General features: G+C 44.2%; 1 protein-coding gene across 3 annotated transcripts in view; it reads left to right on the top strand.

Annotated features, from left to right (window-relative positions):
• The first annotated feature begins 11,154 nt into the window (after positions 1-11,154).
• The window catches only part of Ninl (ninein-like), a 70,507-nt gene continuing 58,888 nt past the window's right edge, over positions 11,155-22,773 (top strand). Inside the window, exon 1 of one of the 3 annotated variants that reach the window (XM_005380997.2) lies at positions 11,155-11,249. The gene's annotated coding sequence lies outside the window, so the exon portion shown is untranslated. Of the gene's footprint in view, positions 11,250-14,760; positions 14,785-22,773 lie in introns of those variants that run through there. The other 2 variants (XM_013512368.1, XM_005381000.2) reach the window with 2 other exon arrangements.

The following is a 22,773-nucleotide window of genomic DNA, read 5'->3' as shown; positions in this document are numbered from 1 at the left end:
CAAGTTCTGGACAAGGATCAAGTTCTGGACAATATCTGAACCTAAAGGCCAGTTTTATGTCCAAGAACTGAATTCTTTGCCATGTGCAGGTGTCCTTTGTGTTTACTCTTCACTGTTGATTTTTTTTTTGGTTTTGGTTTTTCTCCAGTACCGGGAACCGAACTCATGACCTTGTGCTTGCCAGGCAGGCACTTTGCCGCTGAGCTAAATCCCCAGCCCCATTCACTGTTGATTTTTAAAGATAGGATTGTGCCTTGACTGCCCTAGAGTATTGTTACAGTGAAGCTAAAGACATATGAGCAGGATGTGTTTATAATTCTGGGTGTGGTGCCTGCATGCTCTGATTGGATTTTAGCTATTTAAAGGTTGTTTAAGTTTGGAGGGTTCTGGCAAAAATCATGTGCATGATTTTGCTAATAGATGAATTGACATGTAATGCTGAGGCCTCATCCTTTTAGCTGTGGATGTGGGTAGTGTATTATGCTAACTGGTAAATGTTCGTTACTCCCATATCATGGTAGCAAATCTCAGCAAGATAGTTCTGAAAAGTTATATGAGCAATTCTTCACCCAAAATGATCTGGGGGAAAGTAAGAGATTAAACACCCTTGTCTTCATAGTTTGTGTTCCACATTCCATTTGCACCTTCCTCAGGGAAGAACTTTGTGGTTTTCTACCTTCTGAGTGGAATGTCACAGAAGAAATTTTAAAATTTTGGAATAGACCTATGGTTTTTATTAATAATGTTTTTGGTTTAGAATAATATTCCCTAAAAATTAAACAATGAAGGTGGGCATGGTGGTGCACACCTGTAATCCCAGCACTAGGGAGGGAGGCTGAGGCAGGAGGATCTCTGTGAGTTCAAGGCCAGCCTGAACTGCATGGTGAAGCCCTGTCTCAAAAAAAGAAAAAAAATTAATGATATAACAATGGTGTTTGGTAATTTTTTTTTCCTTCAGTTTTTGTGTAGTGGCAGGCTCTTCCAAAACAGAGATTCTCAATTGTCCAGAGGCTTTCCCAAATACTGGTTACAGAGAAAGGCCTAGAGTAAGTAGACACCAGTGGACTAACACAAGGTGGACATGTCCCCAGCCTGTGCACATGTCTACTTCATGAACAGACAACAAGATCTGGGAGTTCTGAGCGCCGTAGGAAAGCAATTTCTCACAGAAGTACTTGGTTCATTGCTTTCAAACTTTGCAACCCACGATAAGCATTTTTCAGGGCTAGGGAGTAACTCAGTATTAGAGTGCTTACCTGGATTCCATCTTCAGCACCACCACCAACAACAACAACAAAATTATATCACAAACTTACACTTATAGTAAGTATATTAATATATATATTAAATTCCACAAAAGGTATCCATACTACATATGCATGTTTTTTATTCAATTTTTTGAAATTCAGAAATGTTTTCATATTTGAAAAGCCCAGGGATATAGCTCAGCGGCACAGCGCCTGCCTAGCAAGCGTAAGGTCCTGAGTTCTATTTCCAGTACAAAAGAAAAAAGAAAAAACGCTACTTGAAATACATACATCAAAAAATGGCAAAACCTACCTGCCCTCAATGCCCCTACACCCTCAGCTTTGAGTATATCTGCATGTTTTTTTTGTTTTTGTTCTTTTTTTGTATCTGCATGTTGATGTACAACTGTGGGAGTCCTTAAATCCAGATTTATTTCTGTGTTTCAGCTGTAGGAAACAACAGTCTGACTGAGAATGATTTATGGAGAGTCATGAAGCTTCTGTGTAAACTGTTTGTGTTAGGAACACAGCATCTTCATGGTCTCAGCCACGTGAGCCCCATCTGGTCAGGAGCTGTTCCTGACTCAGCCTCGGAGCCCTGGCCCCTGCTCCAGGCTGACCTGGTGGCCCAGGGCCGGGTGCTTAGCCCGCCCATCCTGGTGGTTCTCTGCTCTTGGGTTGGATTGCATGTTCTCCGTGTGTTCCCTGTTTTATTCTCTGTGGTATGCATGCCTGTATAGGTTCTCTGTAAGTGTATGTGAGAGGTAAAGTGAGACCTTAATACCTGAGAAATGTCCTTATGTATTTGGTTAGCATGGTCGTGGGCATGTCATAGGTCTTAGGTCTGTGGTCTTCTAGCAGTTATATATGGCCAAGATTTTTCTTTTCTTTTTTTCTTTAGAATCTTTTTTTTTCCAGAGGCCCTGGAGATGTGGCTTGGCAAAGGTATATTTTCATTCCATGTGCTTGACGCTGAACCTTTTCAGTCAAAACCTTACATTCTGTTGTCCTGAGAAATCCATTTATTTAACAACATTTATTTAACAATCCACTTACTTATTTCCTGTTTCACTTGTATGGGGATCCCCCCAACACGCAGTTTGTCTCTCTGGAATTCCTATGCAGATGTTAGACTTACTCTACTCACCTTCCCCTTTGTTTTTTTCTCTCCTGTTTTTCCTTCTCTGTTGTTTTGTTAACTTTTCTGAATGGTTTCTTTGCGGGGAGGGTACTGGGGACTTAACCCTGACACCTCACTCATGCTAGCCCTACCACTAAGCTACATCCTTGTTTTTTTGTTTTGTTTTTTTTTTTGTTTTTTTTTTTTTGGTCTTTTTGAGACATGGTCTCCCTGTGCAGTTCAGGCCGGGCTTGAGCTCACTTTGTAGCCCAGGCTGCCCTCAAACTCACAACAATCGTCCTGCCTCAGCCTCCCGAGTGCTGGGATTACAGGGGTGCGCCACCATGCCTGGCTTTCTTCAACTTTATCTTCCAGTGATTCTATTGATGTTTTCTGCCCCTGACTGTTATCATATTTTCCATTTCCAAAAGCTTTTAAAAATATTCTAAATGCTCCTTTGCCCATTTTTTTTTTTTTTTCTGGGAAAGTCAGCCTGACCTACAGATAAGATACTCAGCTCAAAGTCTTTTAAAGTCACAGGAGATAGATAACTGGCTTTAACTACTGAACAATGTGGGAAATGCTAATTCAATATTCAGAATAGTTCCTGTTTATAGTCTTTCGTACTTAAAGGACTCACTGGTTATTGGTGCTTAGAGTTTAGCAAATTTACTAGTTTAGATTTGCACATAGGTAGCAGCAGCCCATCGGCATCTGGGTTCAGAGCTTAATGAGTTGCTGCCAGTGTGACTTGCTCTACAGCAGCTTTCCCTCCCAGCCCTAGCCTCAGTGGTGCGGCCCAGGCCTCCTCCCTGAGGGCAGGCTTTGTTGCGCTTGAGGGGTCCTGCTAGGCGTGGCAAGCACTCAGTACTTGAGTGAAGGATGACTGCCTATTTCTATGAAAGTTTTTTCTAATTAAAATTCCCACTCCCCCTAATCAAGGAACACCTCGTCAACTCGTTGATTTCTTTTAAAAGTTTACTTTCTCCCCGTCACACATTGAATTGCCAGCTCACAGAGCAGAACTCTGATACAGTGGTGATGCTGCTCACTTCTGACAGGCCAGTCTCCAGGGAGCAGCTGGTAAGCTGCACCGCCTTGCGCATTGGAAGTGAGGGTGGATGGATGCCCATTTATTTGAAAGATCCATTTAATGCAGAAAATCTTCTTTAGTACAATTTACAAACGGTAGTGTCTAATACTTAAGATGGAAAATATCCTTACTAGAATTTGAAATGTGCCTTTATAGGAAGGGCTTATTTTTTTAATGATCCTTATAGGCCACTGATGGCAAACGTTTTGGAGCTTTCAACGATAGGAGCAGCCCTCTGGGGCGTGTGTGCCGTGTGTGTGCCCTAGGTCACCATTGCTACTCTAGGCTGTTTACTGAGGGGAGAGAAAACAAAGGAGGGCATGTGCCTAGCATGCAAGAGGCCCTAAGTTTGATCCCCAGCACTGGAAAAGAAAAGAAATTTTTGAAAAATTTAAGAGGACTAAAGTAACTGTAGACAGTTGAGAAAGTAAAGGGAGCAATTTAAAAAGCAGTTCCTAGAGCTACAGATTTAGCCCAATGGTCAAGTGCCTGGAGAGCTGAGTTTGATTCCCAGTACTACAAAAAAGGAAAAAAGTGTAATCAAATACTATTTCAGTACTCTTATTACTGAAAAAATAAACCCACATGTAACTTAGTAGGTTAAAATAACAGCAATCTCTTACCTGCAGCATCAGTACTTGTTGAGTAAAGGATTCTTTCTCAGTTGTGAAGAAGCCTGAAATGGCCACGCTCGTAAATTGGTAGTTCATGCTGGCTGTCAGCAAGAGTTGGGCTGGGCTGTGGGACCTACGACTGGACCAGACTGACTCTCCCTAATTGGGCTTCCTCTCATCATGGCGGCTGGGTTCCAGTGGGGGCATTGCAAGGCAGTGGAACGCAGTGAGTAAATCCTAAGCCTCACTTTGCAACGTGCCGTCTGCTAATAATATCTCATTGGCAAGAGCTAGTCACAGAAACTAATTCATTACTCCTGGGAGTGGGGTGGGTCCTGGTTTGGCCACATCACTGAGCGGCCAAGAGAGGCAAGAGGGAAAATAAGGGAAGGGTTTCCTCTGTGAAGAAGCAGGCTGCGTCCTGGCCCATGTATTTCTATTTCCATTAATATCTATGATAATAAAATGAGCCACTGAACTCATTTTCTCATCCAAGAGAATTGCTGCTCTATTTGACATACCAAGAACTAGCTCAACAGCTGAGTTACTTCACTGATATTCTGAGAAATCTGAAAATGATGCACCCTCTTCCTAAATCTGATCTATTCAACTGATAATACATTGACGCATTATTTCAAGAGTCTCTACCCACCCACCTGAAACACACATGCACACACACACACCTCTAAATACCCATAGGCACTCTGAAATAAAACTTTGGTTAATCTGGTGGTGTCTGATACCTTTATCACACTTGCTAAATTCCTAATAATAAGGGATGTCTATTTAATCTTTGTGTACATCTGCCAAACTCAAAGTCTATGCTTCAAAACATAATAAAATCAGTCCAACACATAAATAAAATAACTTCAAAAACTATTTAGACTGGGCGTCACTAACTATCCAAGAGACATTGTTAAGATACTTACTCTGCTTCTCTAAAAAAAGCTCTATATTGGCCCTGGCTTCAATCTCCAACACCACAAAAAAGTGAAAAAACAAAGATAGTTCTATGGTTTGACTTAACTCCTGGTAATGACCAAATCTTGTGGGAGGTTGGAGGGTTGAATCCTCCAGGAAAGAAACAGCACAAGGCAGGAACAGGTAATACAGTTGCTGCACACCAACGCTTTCTATTGACTAAAATTGTTAATATTCAAAGGATTTTTCAACATTCTCTGGCACCTTCAGCCCAAATGAGGACATGCAAGACCCACTTGGTGAAACGGCGGTGTGAAGTCCACGGTGGTGACATCAGGGCCATACTGGTTGTGCGCTATCCAGGACCAGCACATCCCATGCTCAGGACAGCCCAGGTGGCAGATTAGACACCCAAGGGTCATGCTCGGAACTCCAGGTAGATGTAAACACTAGAAAGCAATTAAATAGGAAAGAGAAGTGTGCTGAACACACACGGCACTTCTGGGAAAGGTTTAGATGGCTTCAGCTCAGCCTCTGTCCCATATCCCATCCACCTCCTCCACTGTCCTTTTGCCCTGACCTACCCTCCTCAAATGCGCATGCTCTCTGCATGATAAAGGATAACCTCCTTTCACAGTTTACCACTGGAGCCGCATATGAGGTTGCTGGAGAAGCCACTCCTGTACGTCCCTCAGGGGCCACTCTCACAGGCTGCAGTGCTCTTTCCAGAGTAATCCCATGGAGCTGGGTTGTAGCTGAGTGGTAGAACACTTGCTTAAGCATGCATAGGGCCCTGGGGTCCATCCTCCGGACTGCAAACAAACACCGCATTTCTGTATCCCCTTTCGCAACAATTTTATATTCTTGGATGGAGCAAGGGAGTTCAAAAGTCAAAAAACCAAACCAAACCAAAACAAAACACTAGCTACTTTGAAAGCCCCTGTGAGTCTCATGCTCATATTGGTATCCAGTATCTACTGACTTAGACCAAAGTGTCAGTTCTGATATCCTAGTACATAAACAAGGAGCATGGTAACATATAGATAAACACTCCTGAAAGAATGTCGAATAAGGGAGTGGGGGAGTGGCTCGCAGGCTCCTAAACTGGGAGCCGAAGAAGTGGAACACTCAACTGGAGCAAAAAGCGTTTTTTGAGAACATTTCCAAGAGAAAGTAGATTTAGTTCAATATAAATTCAGAGTGCCAGGCACCACGTGCTAAGTAATTAGGCATCTCAAGCTCCAAAGAAGGACTGTGACACCTGGCTGCAGAAGGAATCTGAGCAAGAGAGGGTGAGGAACGACACTTGCACAGGTTGGGCAGCTTGTGAGAGCAGGCTGTGAGCTTGGGGCTCACCATGTGGAGGAAATATCCTCTGCATTTCAGGAAAGGAACAGCAGGGCACATGTCTGAGGCGAGGTGTGAGCACCTGCGGGTTTGGATGTATGAAGAGTTGATTGAAGGTGTGTGTGTGCGTGCATGCGTGCGTGTGTGTGTGTGTGTGTGTGTGTGTGTAGATGTGTACGGGGAAACAGATGGGCCTGTATGGTCTGTGTGCACTGGTGTGGCTGTGGTCTGTGAGTGTGACGTATAGAATGGCAAGAAGCAAGGCTGCAGTTTCAGGTGTTTGGTGAGTGTGGGTGCAGGTGGTTGTGTGCATGTGTAGCTGAGGAGGACAGTGTGTACAATGTGTGTGTGCCAGGACATTCTTGTTTACTGGTGTGCACTGGGTTAATGTGTGTCATGTAACCAGGTATAGCACAGTTGTATGAATCGATGGAGATACTGTATGTAGGGAGAGTTTATGTACGGATGTGTGCATGAATAGTTCTTGTGTAGTGGGACATGTGTGAAGTTATGTTTATAGTAGAATGTCTTAGTGGGGTGTGTATTTGCATGGGGAGGGGTGTGTGTAGTGGCATTGTATTGAGGAAAGGGATATGTGGATAGGAGTTTATAACAATGTGTTTGTAACAGTAGGAAATGGGGAGTGGTGTTGGGTGTGGTGGTACACATCTGTAATCCCAGCACTCAGGAAGCTGAGGCAGGAGGATTTGCTGTGAGTTTGAAGCCAGGCTGAACTACATAGCAAAACCCTGTCTCAAAAAAAGAAAGAAAGAAAGAAAGAAAGGAAGGAAGGAAGGAAGGAAGGAAGAAAAAGAAAGAAAGAAAGAAAAAAAAAAGGAGGGCTGAGGATATAGCTCAGTGGCATAAGCACCTGCCTGGTAAGCACAAGGTCCTGAGTTCAATTCCCGGTACCAAAAAAAAAAAAAAAAAAACACAGAAAGAAAAAAAGGAGGAGTGGTAAGAAATGGGTATGTATGTGCTGAGTGATGTCTGGTGTGACTGCATACTGTGGGTGTGCACGCAATGAAGGGTGTGTCAGAGGGCTGTGGGTGTGTGCATAGCAGGTTGTGTAAGTGTAAAGTTGTGCAGAATATGACTGGGGGGATGTGTGTGTGTGTGTGGGGGGGGTGGTAGCTGAATAAGAACAGCATGAAGAAGAGAAGATTCCTTCGTTGGGTTAAAACCTGCCTGGGTGAGACAGAAATAACCAGAGAGAGGCTGGGAATCTCTTAAGATGATGAGCAGGGATGGTGACCACTAACTATGTGAGCAAAGAAGCAGCAGCTGTCTGCAGGTCCCGGATACAGGCCTCAGAGAGCCAGCCTTGACTACCCTGACCCTCAACTTCCAGCTTCTGGGTATGTTAGAAGGTAAGTTTCGGTTGTTTAAACCACCCAGGCTATATATATTGCACAAGCTGACTAATGCAGAAGGTAACAGCTGGAAGACCTGTGCAGGGCTGGTTGTGTTCTGTCATTCAGTCAACAAACATATGAGCAGTACATATACATGCATGTGTGCATGTGTGTAGTAAAGTACACTAGGCATGAGTCCGTAACAGGGGCTCAAAGGGGGCCAGCCCTGCTCTTATGCAGCTTGCAGGCTCAAAGGAATCATGGGACACCACCACCCAGTAGCCCCTATCTGTAATTAAAGCACACATGTGTGCATGTGACTCAGGCTTCCAGGAGTTCCAGGCTATCAGCAACAGCCCTAGGGTCCTGGACCACCTTTGGATGTTCTGTTGGTGGACCCATGGGACCTGGTCCTTTACCCTACCAGGGTGTAATATAAATCTCTTCAGGAGCCAGCACTAGAGTTCTGGCCCCCTCAAGAGCCTTTAACATAGGGAGATAGGGAATGCCAAATGGTACGGATACCGTGGGGGGCAGTTTGGCATTGGCTTCTACAGTTAGACAGACTTATCCTCACCATCCCTGTTCAGCATCTTAAAGGAGATTCCCACACTCTCTTTGGTTATTTCTCTCTCTCTTATCCAGGCAGGTTTTTTATTTATTTACTTATTTTTGTCTTTTTGAGACAGGGTCTCGCTATGCAGTTCAGGCTGGCCTTGAGCTCACTTTGTAGCCCAGGCTGGTCTTGAACTCGCAATGATCCTCCTGCCTCAGCCTCCCGAGTGCTGGGATTACAGGCATGTGCCACCACGGGCGGCTCCCAGGCAGGTTTTAACCTAAGAAAGGAATCATCTGTTCTTCATACTGTTCTTATTCAGCTACCACCACACAGGGACTCCATTCACAGGCATTTATTAAAGTTAGTAGAAAACTTAGGTTCAAACAAACAATAACACCGTATGAGAACACTTATAGCAGCTCTCTTCACAGTTGCCAAAAGGAATGAGCTACTGATTCACAGGGACACAGGAGTGAATCTGAGACTCATTTTGCTAAGGGAAGGATGTCAAACCCCAAAGTCTACATAGTATAGAGTTCTTTCTCTGCAGTATGTAACACCTTAGGAAAGACAAAATGATAGGGACAGAAAACAAATAGGAATTTGCCAGGGACTGGGAGAAGAGAGCAGATCCCTGCAAAGGGGACACACGGCAGCTCCTGTGCACAGGTGCGGGAGGGCTATGCAGGGTACGGGGGCACCCCAGGGCGTACGGCAAGGCCCCACACTTGTCAGCTCATGAACTTCACTGTATACAAAGTAAAAAGTACTCAACCAGCATATTAAGGCCCTAGTATGGAAAACAAAGGGTGACAAATGATAGATTTATTACTGTATTAGAAAGGTGTGACAAAACCTCACTGAAGACGGTAGCGGGGAGCCGACTGAAGTCACTTAGGAAGTTTGCATGGTGGCTGGAAATTGTGAAGCTGAACAAATGCACATAAACACTGCACTCTGGGGGCCGGAGATGTAGCTCAGCAGCACAAGCGCCTGCCTGGCAGGTGCAAGGTCCTGAGTTCAATTCCCGGTACCCAAAAAAACAAAACCAAAAACACTGCACTCTGGGTTGTAAACAATTTTGAAAGCGCTTTACATCTATATGACGATCAAACAGATAAGTAAATAAATCTGAGAAATAGGAATCAGATTGCTCACTGTCCAAGGAAAACATTCAAAGAAGAGGGGAATGGCAGCATGAAGCCTCTGGTGTTAGACTTCAACTGCAGACATGAGTGTGAATTCATGTTTAGTTTAATAGGCATATAGGGAGGTTGGTAAGTAGACAGCAGACAGATAGATAGATAGATATACAGAGTAGATAACTTTTAATAGACATGTTTGTATATATGAGTGTTTATATATACATTTTCTGAGCCTTTCAACTGAAAAGGCCTGGACACAATAACAACATAGTCCCACTCAGATCTTGGCTTCTACATATGATTCTCCAGTGAAAGGAATCAGGGCCCCTGGGAGACATGGCTTGATATGAGGGCATGGATAAAGAGAATATAAGAGGAGCCTGGAAAGCCACACTCAGGAGGCTGAGGCAGGAGGATCACTGCAAGTTCGAGGCAAGGCTGGGCTACAAAGTGAGCTCAAGCCCAGCCTGAATTGCATAGCAAGACTCTGTCTCAAAAAGACAAAAAAAAAAAAAAAAAAAAGACCCTGGAATATTGTACAGGGTCAAAGACCAAACAATAAATGGACCAATCTGGATGAGTCCCCAGTGGCTAAAGCTGGAACAATCTGAACAATGAAATAAATAACATAGCCTTAGGTTACAATGAACAGTATAAGATAAATATACAGGTGTCCATGCTGGTATAATTAAATGGTTGAACAAATACACGGATGGAGAATAAGATATAGCTCTTCCTTACAGAGAATTCTAAATATATATAAATATTTACCCCTCCAGGAGGTGGAATTCAATCTTCCCCTTCTTGAGTAGAGGCTAGATTTACTAACTTGCTTTCCAAGAACAAAGTATGGAAAAGGAAAAACTGAAACTTTGCCACGGGGAAAACTAGCAGTCAACACCTGAACCAAGTCATCAAGATTAGTATCACCTATATTGCCATGTAAGCATGTGTAGTGGCACATACTTATAGGGTCAGCTACTCAAGAGGCTGAGGCAGGATGATCGCTTTCACTCAGGCGTGAGGCCAATCTGGACAGCACAGTAAGACCCTGTCTCCAAAGGGGGGGAAAAAAATCGCATGGATGTCAGGTACTCCAGATCATGATGTGACAAGGACGTGTCTCTGTGTTTTCTTCTCCAAATCCCCTAACATCAGTCTAATCACTAGAAAACATCAACCAAACCAGACTGAGGGACTTTCTGTGAAATGCCCAACCAGTGCTCCTCCACAGTGTCCCAGCTGCTCTGCTACTCTTTCGCAGTTACAGATACATCTACTTGAGAGTTTTAAATTGTCTTCTGGTCTGTATCTCCCAGGAGCGACAGGGATCTTCTACCCTCTATTGTCACGGCTGTGTTCTACACCCTTAGGACAACGTCTGGCACTAGTAGATCCTCAGTAAAAGTACACTTATTGACTAGATGATGCAGAGGCGAGCAGCTAAGTTTTGTGCCTCCCAGCTCTTCGTTATAGGTTAGGGTCTTCCCTCTGGCTGCCTGGTACTCGCGCTATTTGACGGAGAGGCTGGATCAGGACCCGTATGCAATAGAGCCAGACCAAACACACCAGCGACCCAACTCCCCGGCCTCAGACGCTCTGCCTGGCGGACGTGGACGTTAATTGGCTGAGGGCTGCCCAGGGCTGCCCCGCCCTCCCCGCCCTCCTCGTCCTTCCTGCCAGCCTGGCCCTGATCCGGCCCCGCCCCATCTCCTTGGCCCCGCCCCCGAGCCGCGCCCCCTGCTCTGAGCCCCGCCCCAGGGCGCCTGGCTGGGACCTGGGCGGCGTGGGAGGCGGAGCGGTGCTGGAGGGTACCGGACACAAAGAGCGGCGGCAGACGCATCCCAGGTGAGCAGGCTGCCGCCGGGCGGGGCTGAGCGGGGCTCTGGAGGCTGGGGCGGCGGGCCGGAGTCCGTCCTCTCGCAGCCGAGGGGCGGGAGCGGAGATCTAGCCGGCGCTGGACCCAGGTTCGGCCCCGTCCCGAACCCGAGGCCAGTCGCGACGCCGTTTCTGGGCGGATTCCCTCCTTCTGATTCTCAGCAGTGTCGTCCTCCTTCCAGTCACCCACTCCGCGAGGGCTCTGCCCATCCTTGGTGGCCTGCTGGCCACTTCTCCTTGCGGTCCCGTGGCTGTTCCACAGGTGGTTGAGTCAAGTGGCTCTAGATTTCCTTTCAGACTAGTTCTTGGCTTCAAGTACAAATGAGGAATTCAGGATGAAACCAGAGTGGTTAATTACACACAGCAAAAGACCAAAACTTGGAGTCAGACTTTACCTGGCGCTGCTAGGAGGGGGCAAAAGCCAAAGGCCGGGTTCTTCTCCACCCTTTGAGCGTCCTTGAGCCTTCGGGACTCTGACCTCGTTTTGTCCATTACCGTGGTCTCTTATGGGCTGCAGGCTCCTACTGCGTCTGCTGCTGTCCGTCCCTGCCACTCCCAACCTGGGCTTGAGTTGTCCCTCCCAGGGCTTCAGAAAGAGAATACTGTAGCGGCCAGTGCCACGCTCAGCTTCTCTCTCTCTCTCTCTCTTTTTTTATTATTATTATTTTTTTTTTTTGTCTTTTTGAGGCAGGGTCTCACTATGCCGTTCAGACTGGTCTTGAACTCACTTTGTAGGCCAGGACAGTCTCAAACTTGCAACAATCCTCCTGCCTCAGCCTCCAGAGTGCTGGGAATACATGCTGGGAATATAGGCATGTACCACCAGGCCTGGCTCTCAGCTTCTCATTTCTAAAACACTGGAGTGGAGTCCCCTGCAGTTAAAATTATTTGTTCCTTTCTGGAATAATCCAGAGCCCTCCCGGTAATTGTGATGCTCTAGACCTGGCGTCAGGAGTGGTGGATACCAATCTTTGTGTATTGCCTGTTATTTTGTATCTTATTAGAGGGAATTGGCAGATTTCTTGTGGTATGATATGATACATCCTCTGATAACTCAGTTATCTCCTTTGAGATTTACTTTGTTTAATAAATAGTGGTTTGGGTGTGTTGGGTTTTATCTACCATGATTTATCAGGGATAATCATTCCTTAAAAATTCTAGAGTTTTAAGGCCCTTGAAGAGTTTTGCACTGGTAGATGTTCTGCAGTGAGGCTGTTTTAGCTGCCGGTCACGGGCAGCCCCGCTCAGTCTGGTGAAGCACCTAGGGCTTCAGGGTGGCTGCTCAGCGACTGCAGCAGCCTTCGGAGACCCTGGGGTCTGGCTCCTATGCAGTGTCAGGTTGTACAGCTGCCTCACTGCTCTGAGGTAAGAGAGGTTGGCAACTGTTGGTCTTTAGCTGTACAGAGACCTTCCCGGCACTCCTCAAGGCCCAGGAAGTTTATATTTGTAATCCCATGGAAAAGTTATTGGAATTCTAATGAGTTAATTCCAATCTGCCACTTCCAGTGCAACCCATGGTGAGAATAAAGACGCCGAGGCATATTTGTAGTTGTGGGGAGCCAAGGGGCCCTAAGTCCAGCCATGATGATGGCCATTTGGAACAGCAGCCTTGAGCCAGGACCGAACCTGGGTTTTATTCCTGTGTGAAGAAGGGAGTGGCTTGACTGTGAGAATGGCTGGAAGTAAATGAGTGCCGTGAGCTGGGCTGGGTAGGAGGCCTGAAATCACCTTTGCAATATGCAGAGAGAAGGATATGCAGAAAGAGTAATCTGCATAATACAATTGAGAGAGTTTTTGGATCAGATGTTTTGGGGTCAGTGCTTCAGCTCTGATCTGTAATCTTTTTTTTTTTTTTTTTTTGTGCTTTTTTGAGACAGGGTCTCGCTTTGCAGTTCAGGCTGGCCTTGAGCTCACTTTGTGGCCCTGGCTGGTCTCAAACTTGCGGTGATCCTCCTGTCTCAGCCTCCCAATTGCTGGGATTAAAGGCGTGCGCCACCACACCTGGCTGATGTGTAATCTTTTAAGCCCTGAGATATATCATAATGCCCAGCACTGGCTCTTTATCCCACCTAGACCCAGCTCACACATGGGAGCAACGGGGGTCGGGGGAGACACTGCCCTGTCGTCTGTGTGTCAGACTACCATCATCACCTCGGCTGGACCGATATGCATTGCTGAAAGCCAATGGAAGGGATAAGGAAACGGCCTAACCAGCTCTATACATATCAGTACATGGAAACAGGGTCAGGTTCAGCCACAATGAGGACAGTTGCTCCTCCTTCAAGCAGCGTGGCCCAGTTGGTCCTCCACATTTAGCAGCTGGAGTAAGCAGTTCCTTCAGCCAGCTTAGGGGTTGTCACCAGCTGTTGGAACCCCTTCGTGCGCAGAGGCTTTGCCCTGGGAGGCAGGACGGCGTGGGGCTGAGGGGACAGGCTGGTATGAGCCATAGGTGGTGCCTGGGCTGGTGATGGTGCCCCTCTGTGGAGCCTGTGTCTTGCTGTGGTTGTGTGTGGACTTTCAGGAGCAGTACATGCATGGAAGGCTCTGTACTCAGTGCTACAGTACACTTTCTTTTTTAAAGTTAGTACATGTTTGCAATACATAAACATTCACATTACTTGTGTGGAGTTGGTACAGGTAAGTAATACATCTTTGTTCCTTTGGCAGTACCATCTTTCATGTTGTACTCACAGCCATCTGAGCTAGGCTGTGCTATGCCCCATCCCCCGTTACCTCAGAGTATCTGGATAATTTCTTTATTTTCAGTTTTTTTTTCCCCCAGTGCTTGGGATTGCATCTAGGGCCTTGAGCGTGCTAGGCAAGCACTGTACTTCTGAGCTACATCGCCAGTCCAGTAACTTCGTTCCTTTAAGACAAAGTTATTCACCTTCAGAGCTGATAAAATGCTGTGACTTATGGGAGGGGCCGGATGGGAATGGCTAACTCAAATTCCATTTTTGAGTAACAGTACTGATGATTTAATGTACTGTGCTTTGCTTTGTATGGGCTTTCTGTGCACATGTGTGCCTGAGGAAGTAACATTTTAGAAAGTGAGTCTAACGCTGCGATTGGGTCCTTAACAACCCTGAACCTCCATGAGCTACATACAGAGGGGTTTGTTGGGCTCATCCTGTGGGGGTCTCCATTTACACAGGGGCCTCTGGACCTGCTGAGGTCACAGACAGCATCCAGCCATAGACTAAGAGTCAACATCAAACACCACAATGAGACAGTCATTGGTTTGGGGTGTTACCGCCAGGGGCACAGGAATTTAGAAACAGTTACATATTAAAAAGCAAACAAGGAAGTGTGCCCAGCTAGCCTTTGAGCATGAAAGTGTCGCAACCCAGGGAGAATGGCTGTGCAGACTCCACCTGGCCTGAGAAGGAGCTGGACTGTGCGGCCATGTGGCCCTGGCTTCCAGCTGTGTTCATGGAAGTAGACAGAGCCAGCCAGGCAGAATGGGTAAACCACCACGTCTCCATTGTGGAGAGACAGCAGAACTGTGAGCAGACTGGGGAGGGTGTGTGCTGTGTGGATGGGGTGGCTCCTTCCATCCCAGGGGAGCTCAAGGGCAGGCTGCAGCTTGGCCACTTACTCCCTGTTCCAGTGACTGTTTCCACTGCTCTCCTAGGACCTAAACGAAGAGAAGGCACAGAGCAAATGTGCCCCTGACTGCAAACAGGGACAGGAAGGGAGGCCCATTCCTGTCCACAGTGGCATACTCACACCTCCGGCCGTGCTCCTCAGGACACGCTTTGGCAGGATGTCTGCAGGGTCCTGATGAAGTGGACATAGCCCGCTGCTACCGCTGGCCTAAGACCAGCCTTGCCTCAGCAGAAGCCTAAAAAGCAGCTGATAGTGCATAATATTGTGGACTTTAAAGCTAGGCGGTTGTAGGTGCAACTTATTTTCTATTTACTTGGTGCTTGAGATCTATGTAGGGCCTTAGAATATTTTAAATTCCAGCCCAGAAAAGTTGAAATTCCTATTGAATTTTCATTGTTACAAGTTGTATGCATAAAATAAGACTCTGGTATTTACTGATGTTACTACTTAAAATTTTCACACTTCAAATTTATATAAAAGCTGATTTCCCTGCTGTGGACACCATCCTAGTGATCAAAGTTAACGTCACAGCAGAGAACTAACACTTGCCTCCTGATGAGATGTACCAGGAGGACACAGCCTGCCCCGTCGGAATCTACCACCTCTGTCAGAACCTGATACTTCTTGGTGTGGGTTGGGGGTGGGATGTTGGGAGGCTGGGATGGAAGCCAGGGCCTTGTGCATACCAGGCAAGTGCTCTCCCACTGAGCTACACCCTGTGGTCATAAACTGACAGATAACAGACAAAGTCCGTGTGGGACAGTCTGTAAGATAGTTAGCCTCCATAGCCTTCAAAAATTTCAATTAAAATTTTCAAAATTTTAATTTCAAAAAAACAACTAAAATTTTTTTGAGTTAAGGAAAAATCTTCAAGGTTAAGAAACAGGAAGAAAGACTGAGGACCTGTTCCAATGTAAAGGGATGTCCTGAGGCAGGACAGCAGTATAGCACTTGACCCTGGACTGGATCTTGGACTGTGTGAAAAAGATGGCAGGGAAGGACATTGTGGACAGTGAACAAAACTTGAATGTGAACAGAGGATTAGACGCACTACTGTGTTTCCTGAGTTCGGTCATTGTTCTGTGGGTATCTCCTTGAGTTAAGTCAGTGCTTACTGGAGTTGTATCATATAGGGCACAAAGACTGACTCTCACATGAAGGGAGGAGAGCAGAGAGAAGGAGGGAAGGAGAAAAGGATACCATGGGCTTGGTAGGTAGTACCATTAAAAGCCAGCAGAGTAAGGGGAATTATTCGATGGCATTATTGAGGTGTAATGGAAATTTAGGTGGCAGGGCCTACAGGAAGGGAGGGGGTCATGGGATGTTTCCTTGGGGACTATAACTGGTCCCTGGTTCTTTCCCTCTGTCTGCTTTCTGGCTGGCCTGTGGCCTTGCCACCAGGCCTAAAAGCAGTGGAGCCAGCCTACCATGAACTGAAACCCCAGAAGCCATAAGCCAAAAGGAGCATTTCCTCCTTCAAGCTGTTTTCCTCAGGTATTCGGGCAGTGATTAACAGTTGACCAACACATGGTGGCATCTTTGATTTGATGAACTATCGTATTTTCCTCTGGTTCCACTGACTATGGGGGAGGGAAAAGAGAAGAGTCCTAGTAGCTTCATATGAAAAGATTTCCAGTCTGTTACACCCATTTTATTTATTTATTTATTTATTTGTTTGTTTGTTTATTTTTTTCCAGTACCGGGAATCGAACTCACGACCTTGTGCTTGCCAGGCAGGCGCTGTGTCGCTGAGCTAAATCCCCAGCCCCTGTCACACGCATTTTAAACATCAGGCTAGATGGTCAGCAGCCTTTGGTCATTCTCACCCTTCACCTCACAGTACTGCATACATTCCAGACTGCATTTCTGTCTTCACCTCTACACCTCATCTGCTCTGCCTCTGTTGCTGTCTCAGCGAATGGAAACCTGCTCTTTAGCCAGTGATAGCCCCAGAACCTCCCGGAGGAGGAGCACAGGTCCAGTCCAGGAGCACACCCCAGAGACCTGGCTTAAAGTTGAGTGTGCCTGGGGGTTAGGGTTAGGCTTAGGCCTGACCCCTCTGCCCAGGCCCAACCTAATGTAGGTAGTCACACAGTACTTAACAAGGCTGCATTCTGAGAAGTGTGCCATTGGGCGACCTTGTAGTTGTGCAAAGTGTCGCAGAGAGTGCGTACACAAGCTAAGACGCCACGACGTCACTAGCTGGCATCCCCTTATGGAGTCATCATTGACTGAGATATCCGTGTGTACTGATGTCTGTACTGGTTTTATTTCTACTCATCTTGTAGAATGACTTTGTGATCCAGATGTCCTGCTGTATTTTCTCCATTGTCATGAGAATAGCCTTCCGAAGTCAGTTAAGATAATGGATGAGGCAACTTAAGATGCCATATAGCTCTGAAATTCCATGACTTAAAATAGGAAAGCTTTTAAAAAGTCTTTCACACTAGAATCACCGAATAACAGATGCACCTTAGGCGTCCAGCTCTAGCCGAGGTGCCAGAGAAGGCCAGGTTGCTGCTTCTCTGCTTCTTTTTTTTGTTTGTTTTTCTCCAGTACCTGGAACCGAACTCACGACCTTGCGCTTGCCAGGCAGGCACTTTGCCGCTGAGCTAAATTCCCAGCCCCCCCCCCTTTTTTTTTTCTCTGCTTCTTGACTCCAGCTCTGCCCTCCTCAGTCAGGTTCCTGTGCTGGTGCCAGCTCCCTGGACGCTTAAAGGGACTTCACACCTAACATTCACATCCTTTCAGATTTGTAACACTGTGTTTTAGTTCATTTTGTCTGGCCGGGGCTTAAGTATTTGCAAGAGCAGAATACGGTGATTTCCCCATCGCCTGCTTTCTCAGCTTCTGTGTTTATCTGCTTTTAGGGTGATTGGTTCTTGGCAACCAGTCTCCAAACCCCTTTAGAACCTTTGAGATGCTGGTGTTGACTTGACCTTCACAGCGGGCTCATTCTTCAGAAGTGGAAACCAGAATATTCGTCTCCCCAGAGCCCTCGGACTGTTTAGATGTGCAGAGAGCAAGGAATGCATGTTGTGCCCCAGGTCCTGCATGACTGGCATTTCAACTGGGAAAGTGGAATAATCATGAGAACGAGGGTGAACTGTTAGGGTTTTCTAACATTGATTTTATTCTTATTCTCTTTCTTTATGCCCAACATGAGACAAAAAAGATTGCACCAGGTTCTGGTGAAGAGAGTGTCGTGCTGTTTTCTAACAGATGAATAGAAGGGATTGGAATGTGCAATGTTTGGTTGAAGCCTTGTTTGTTTTTAATTTTGGAGGCTATTCAAGTTATTGTTCTTTATAGTTTTTTTAATACAAATTCTTGTGTGACATTAAGAATCCAATTGGTTGAGAGATGGAAGAGATAGTTTTCCAGTATATTCTGGATATGAAATTCCTTCACTTAATAGAACATTTTTGAAGTATTCAAACTATTTATATGTCTGCGTGCTATTGGTCGGCATGGGGCAGTGCATACAGGTCGGTGTTCCAACTCGAGTCGGACCTCAGTATGATTCACTCACTGGCTGGTGAAGTATGCCTGTCCCAGTGCTTTGCAAGCTTTCTTTTTAAAATTACATTGTTTTCTGTTTCATTTTTATGTTTTGGAGTGTATGCCATTTGTCAGATGCATGGTTTGCAGATGTATTCTCCTAGTCTGTGGCTTTTTGTTTTTCAAACAGTGCCTCCGCACATCAAAAGTTTCTATTTTGCTGAAATGCAACTTACCAATGTGTCTTCTATGGATTGTACTTTATGTGACCTACCCAAGAACTCACTGCCTAAACAGAAGTTACAAAGATTTCCCTGCTGAGGCTGGAAATGTGGAAGAGCTTTTGCCTAAAGTGTGAGGCCCTGAGATCAATCCCCAGCAGCCCCTCCTCCAAAGTTTAAGCTATTCTAGTTCTTTTGTCTGATGTATTTCAGAATGCACTGGTCTATATGCTGAAGGTTTTTATTGTTGTTTTCTTGTTTGTTTTTTTGAGCAGAGTCTTGACTTGTATTTCAGGCTGGCCTGGACTCACTAGAGTGCAGTTTGGGAAGAATTGACATTTTAACCACATTTAGTCTCCTAAGGCATGAGAATTTATGTTTCTCAACTTAATTACTTTTTTTTTTTTTTTAAAGTAGATATCACTATGTAGTTCAGACTGGCCTTGAACTCACTATGTAGCCCAGGCTGGCCTCGAACTCGTAACTATCCTCCTGCCTCAGCTCCCAAGTGCTGGGATTACAGGTGTGTGCTACTTTGCCCGGCTATTTACATCTTATTTGATTTCTTTCATTAGTATTTTGTAGTTCAGCATATAAATCTGCATGTTTTGTTCAAATTATTATTTGAGTATTCACTTTTTGCAGAGCTTCTATGAATGATAATGTTTTACAAATTTCAATGTCAAATTTTCATTGTGAGTCCACAAGAAGACCACTCTTTTTTTAGCGGGGGGCTTTTTGAGACAGGGTCTCGCTGTGCAGTTCAGGCTGGCCTTGAGCTCACTTTGTAGCCCAAGCTGGTCTCAAACTTGCAACAGTCCTCCTGCCTCAGCCTCTGGAGTGCTGAGATTATAGGCATGCATCACCACGCCGGCCTTGAAGACAACTGTTTTTGCTAAGCTCGCTTACTTAAGAGTTTTTGTAGATTTCTTGGATTTTCTTTGTCATAAATGGTGTCATCTGTGAATAAAGATGGTCATATTTCTTCCTTTTCAGCCTGTGTGCCTTTTATTTTTTTCCTTTCATTGACTTCGCTAACTAGGACCTCCTCCCAGGTTGGCCATTCCTGGCCAGGAGAGTGGTTGTCCTTGCCTGGTTCCTAATCTTTCCAGGAAGCAGTTGTTCTTTTATTGTTTGTATGATGTGAACTGTGAGTTTTTGTAGATTCCCCTCATCATCTTAAGGATATTCCCTTCTACTTACATTCTGCTAGTTGAGAGATTTCAATCATGCATAAATGTTGAATTTTGAACTGCTTTTTCTGTATTTATTGATGTGACTATGTAGTTTTTCTTCTTCGATGTCAAAGTTAATCACTGATTGACTTTCTTTTTTTTTGTTGTTGTTGTTGTTCTGGGGATCAAACTCAGGACCTCAATGCTTGCCAGGCAGGTACTGTGCCACTGAGCTAAATCCCCAGCTCTTTTTTAAAATTTTGGTGTTAGGGATCAAACCCAGGACCATACGCATCCAGGCAAGCACTCTAACATTGATTTCCATCCTCACCCATTAATTGATTTTCATTAAATCTGTTTTACATTTCTGCTATAGGCCTACCTCATAGCATATTATTATTTTTATATATTCTTGAATTTCATTTGCAAATAATTTGGCAAATTTTTCCTTTCTTTTCTTTTTTTTCCTTTCTTTTCTTGCTTTCTTTCTTTTACTATTTTGACAAATTTTTCATCTGTGTTCAGGCGGGATATTGGTCTAAGTTTTCGCCCTTATATTGTTACAACATTAATATTATCCCCTGGTTAATTGCAGATTGATCAGGCCACAATCTGCCAAATGAGTGGATGGAGAAAACTTAATTAAATAAGACAAATGAAATGATTTCAGGGCTCCATGAGGTTCCAAACCCTCTCACAGAATTCCAGATTCTGTTTTAGACAAAGAACTTCCCTAGGCAATCTGTATTTATTAGATTTTCAAACAAAGGAGGGGAATACTGAAGAAAATGCAGGAATCTGGGCAGGACTTGGGAATCCTTTTAAGGGCTTCTCCAAGTAATACATTATGTTAATTTAGGAGAACTGTGTTATCTCCAGGAGGGCCTTTACCACAGGAGTGACCCGCCTGCAGGTACACATCTCCTTTTAGTTAATTGGAGTTGGAGCCAAAAGTCCTCATTGTGGCCTTGTCTTGCCCTTTGAGGCCTCATGGCTTCACCCACCATTACAGGCCTCAGTAGGGACCAGTCACCCACAAGCAAACATGGAAAACCAGTTGATTAATTTAAGTCCTGCTCAGAGCTGCTTCGTAGTGCTCCATCATATTGTCATAGTCTAGTTTTGGTATTAGGTTAGTGCTGGTCTCATAAAATAAATTAGGATGATGCCCCATCTTTTATCATCTAGAAGATCTAGTATAAAGTTGGTGTTATTTCTCATTTAAATGTTTAGTAGAATTTTTTTCTAATAAAACTGTCTGGGACTGGAGATTTGTGTTTTGCAAATTTTTACAAGTTCAGTTTCTTTAATATTTATAGGGCTACTGTTCAGATTATTTCATCTTGGGAAGTTGTGATAGTTTGTGCTTTTCAAAGAATTGCTCTATTTAATCTAAGTTGTTGCATTTCTGTGTGTGTAGTTTGTTTACAGCATGCCTTTATTTTCCTTTTATTGTTTGTAGAATCTGTAAAGAGATTCCTAGTAATGGCAATTTATATCCCCCATTATACTTGCTAGATGTTTGTAAATTTTATTGATCTTTTCAAAATGACAACTTTGTGTTTGGTTCTTTTCTATTACTTTTCTGTTTTAAATTTCATTGATTTCTCTGTTACTATTTTCATTTTTGTGCTTTCAAGTTCCCTTTGATCCTTTTTTCTAGTTTCTAAGCAGAAGCTGAGATTATTGATTTGAGATTTTGCTTCTTTTCTAATACAAGCTTTTAGTTATAGAAATTTTCATTTGAGAACTGCTTTAGCTGCCTCCCACAGAATTTTATATGGCACATTTTCATCCTCATTTGGTTTAATATTATTTTAGACTTGGGGTTTTTTTTTGTTTGTTTGTTTCATTTTGTTTTGTCAAGCTTGCTGGGCAGGTGCCGTGCTGCTGAGCTGCATCCCCGGCTAATATTATTTTAAACTTTACCTTGAGATGTCCTCTTTGACCAAAGGATTATTGAGAAGTGTGATAATTTCCAAGTACAGTATATAGAGATTTTCCTGTATCTTTCAGGTATTGTTTTCTAATTGAACACCTTTCTTCATCTCTTTACTTTTAACCTGTGTCTTTAACATGGGTTTCTTATACAGTCATATATAGTTCAGTCATTTTTTTGTACCCTCCCTCCTATTTTGCTTTCTCTGCAGTGCTAGGGATTGAAACCAGGGCCTCACATACAGTAGTGCTCTATGACTCTACTACTGGTGCTATACTGTTGAGCTACATCTCTTTCCTGCTTTCTGTGGTTTTAATTGAGCATTTTATATTCTTCCACTTCTCCTCTTTTCTTAGCACATTAATTCTTCTTTTAAAAATGTTTTATTTTTTATTTAGTTTGAAAAAAATTTAATGGTTGCCAAGAATTTGCAGTAAACATTTACAGCTAATATAATGCTCCGTCAAAGAGCATTTTAGCACTCCACAGGTAATGCAGATATAATAGTTTAGTTCAGCTCTACTGTTGCTTTTAACACTGCAGTCATTGAAGTCACTTATCTTTTTTTATGTCACTTATCTATAAGCCATAACCACCCAATACATTGTAGATTGAACAGTTATCTATTAGATCAATTGAAACTCTGTATTGTTTATAATTTTTTTTTATTTTTTATTTTCTTTAATGGTTTGATCAATCTTGCATTCTTATATCTGGTAATCTGACCAACCTTGATGAAGATAAAAATATGTAATATAACAGCCATTGTTAATCCCTATCATTTTGTTCTGAAACCCTGTATCATTCTTTTTTTTTTGGCTTTTTGAGACAGGGTCTCGCTGTGCAGTTCAGGCTGGCCTTGAGCTCACTTTGTAGCCCAGGCTGGTCTCAAACTCGCAATGATCCTTCTCCCTTAGCCTCCAGGGTACTGGGATTACAGGGTGTGCCACCACGCCCAGCAATGTATCATTCTTATTGTTTTTGTTTTGTTTTATTTTTTTGTCTATGTTGTTGGCATTTTGCTATTGTTCTTTTTATTTTTTAATTCT

The sequence above is a fragment of the Chinchilla lanigera genome, unplaced genomic scaffold (genome assembly GCF_000276665.1).
Source record: "Chinchilla lanigera isolate Chin_1 unplaced genomic scaffold, ChiLan1.0 scaffold00014, whole genome shotgun sequence".
Taxonomy (NCBI): Eukaryota; Metazoa; Chordata; class Mammalia; order Rodentia; family Chinchillidae; genus Chinchilla; species Chinchilla lanigera.
The sequence above is the reverse complement of the archived record's forward strand: the minus strand, read 5'-3'. Positions and strand labels throughout refer to the sequence as shown.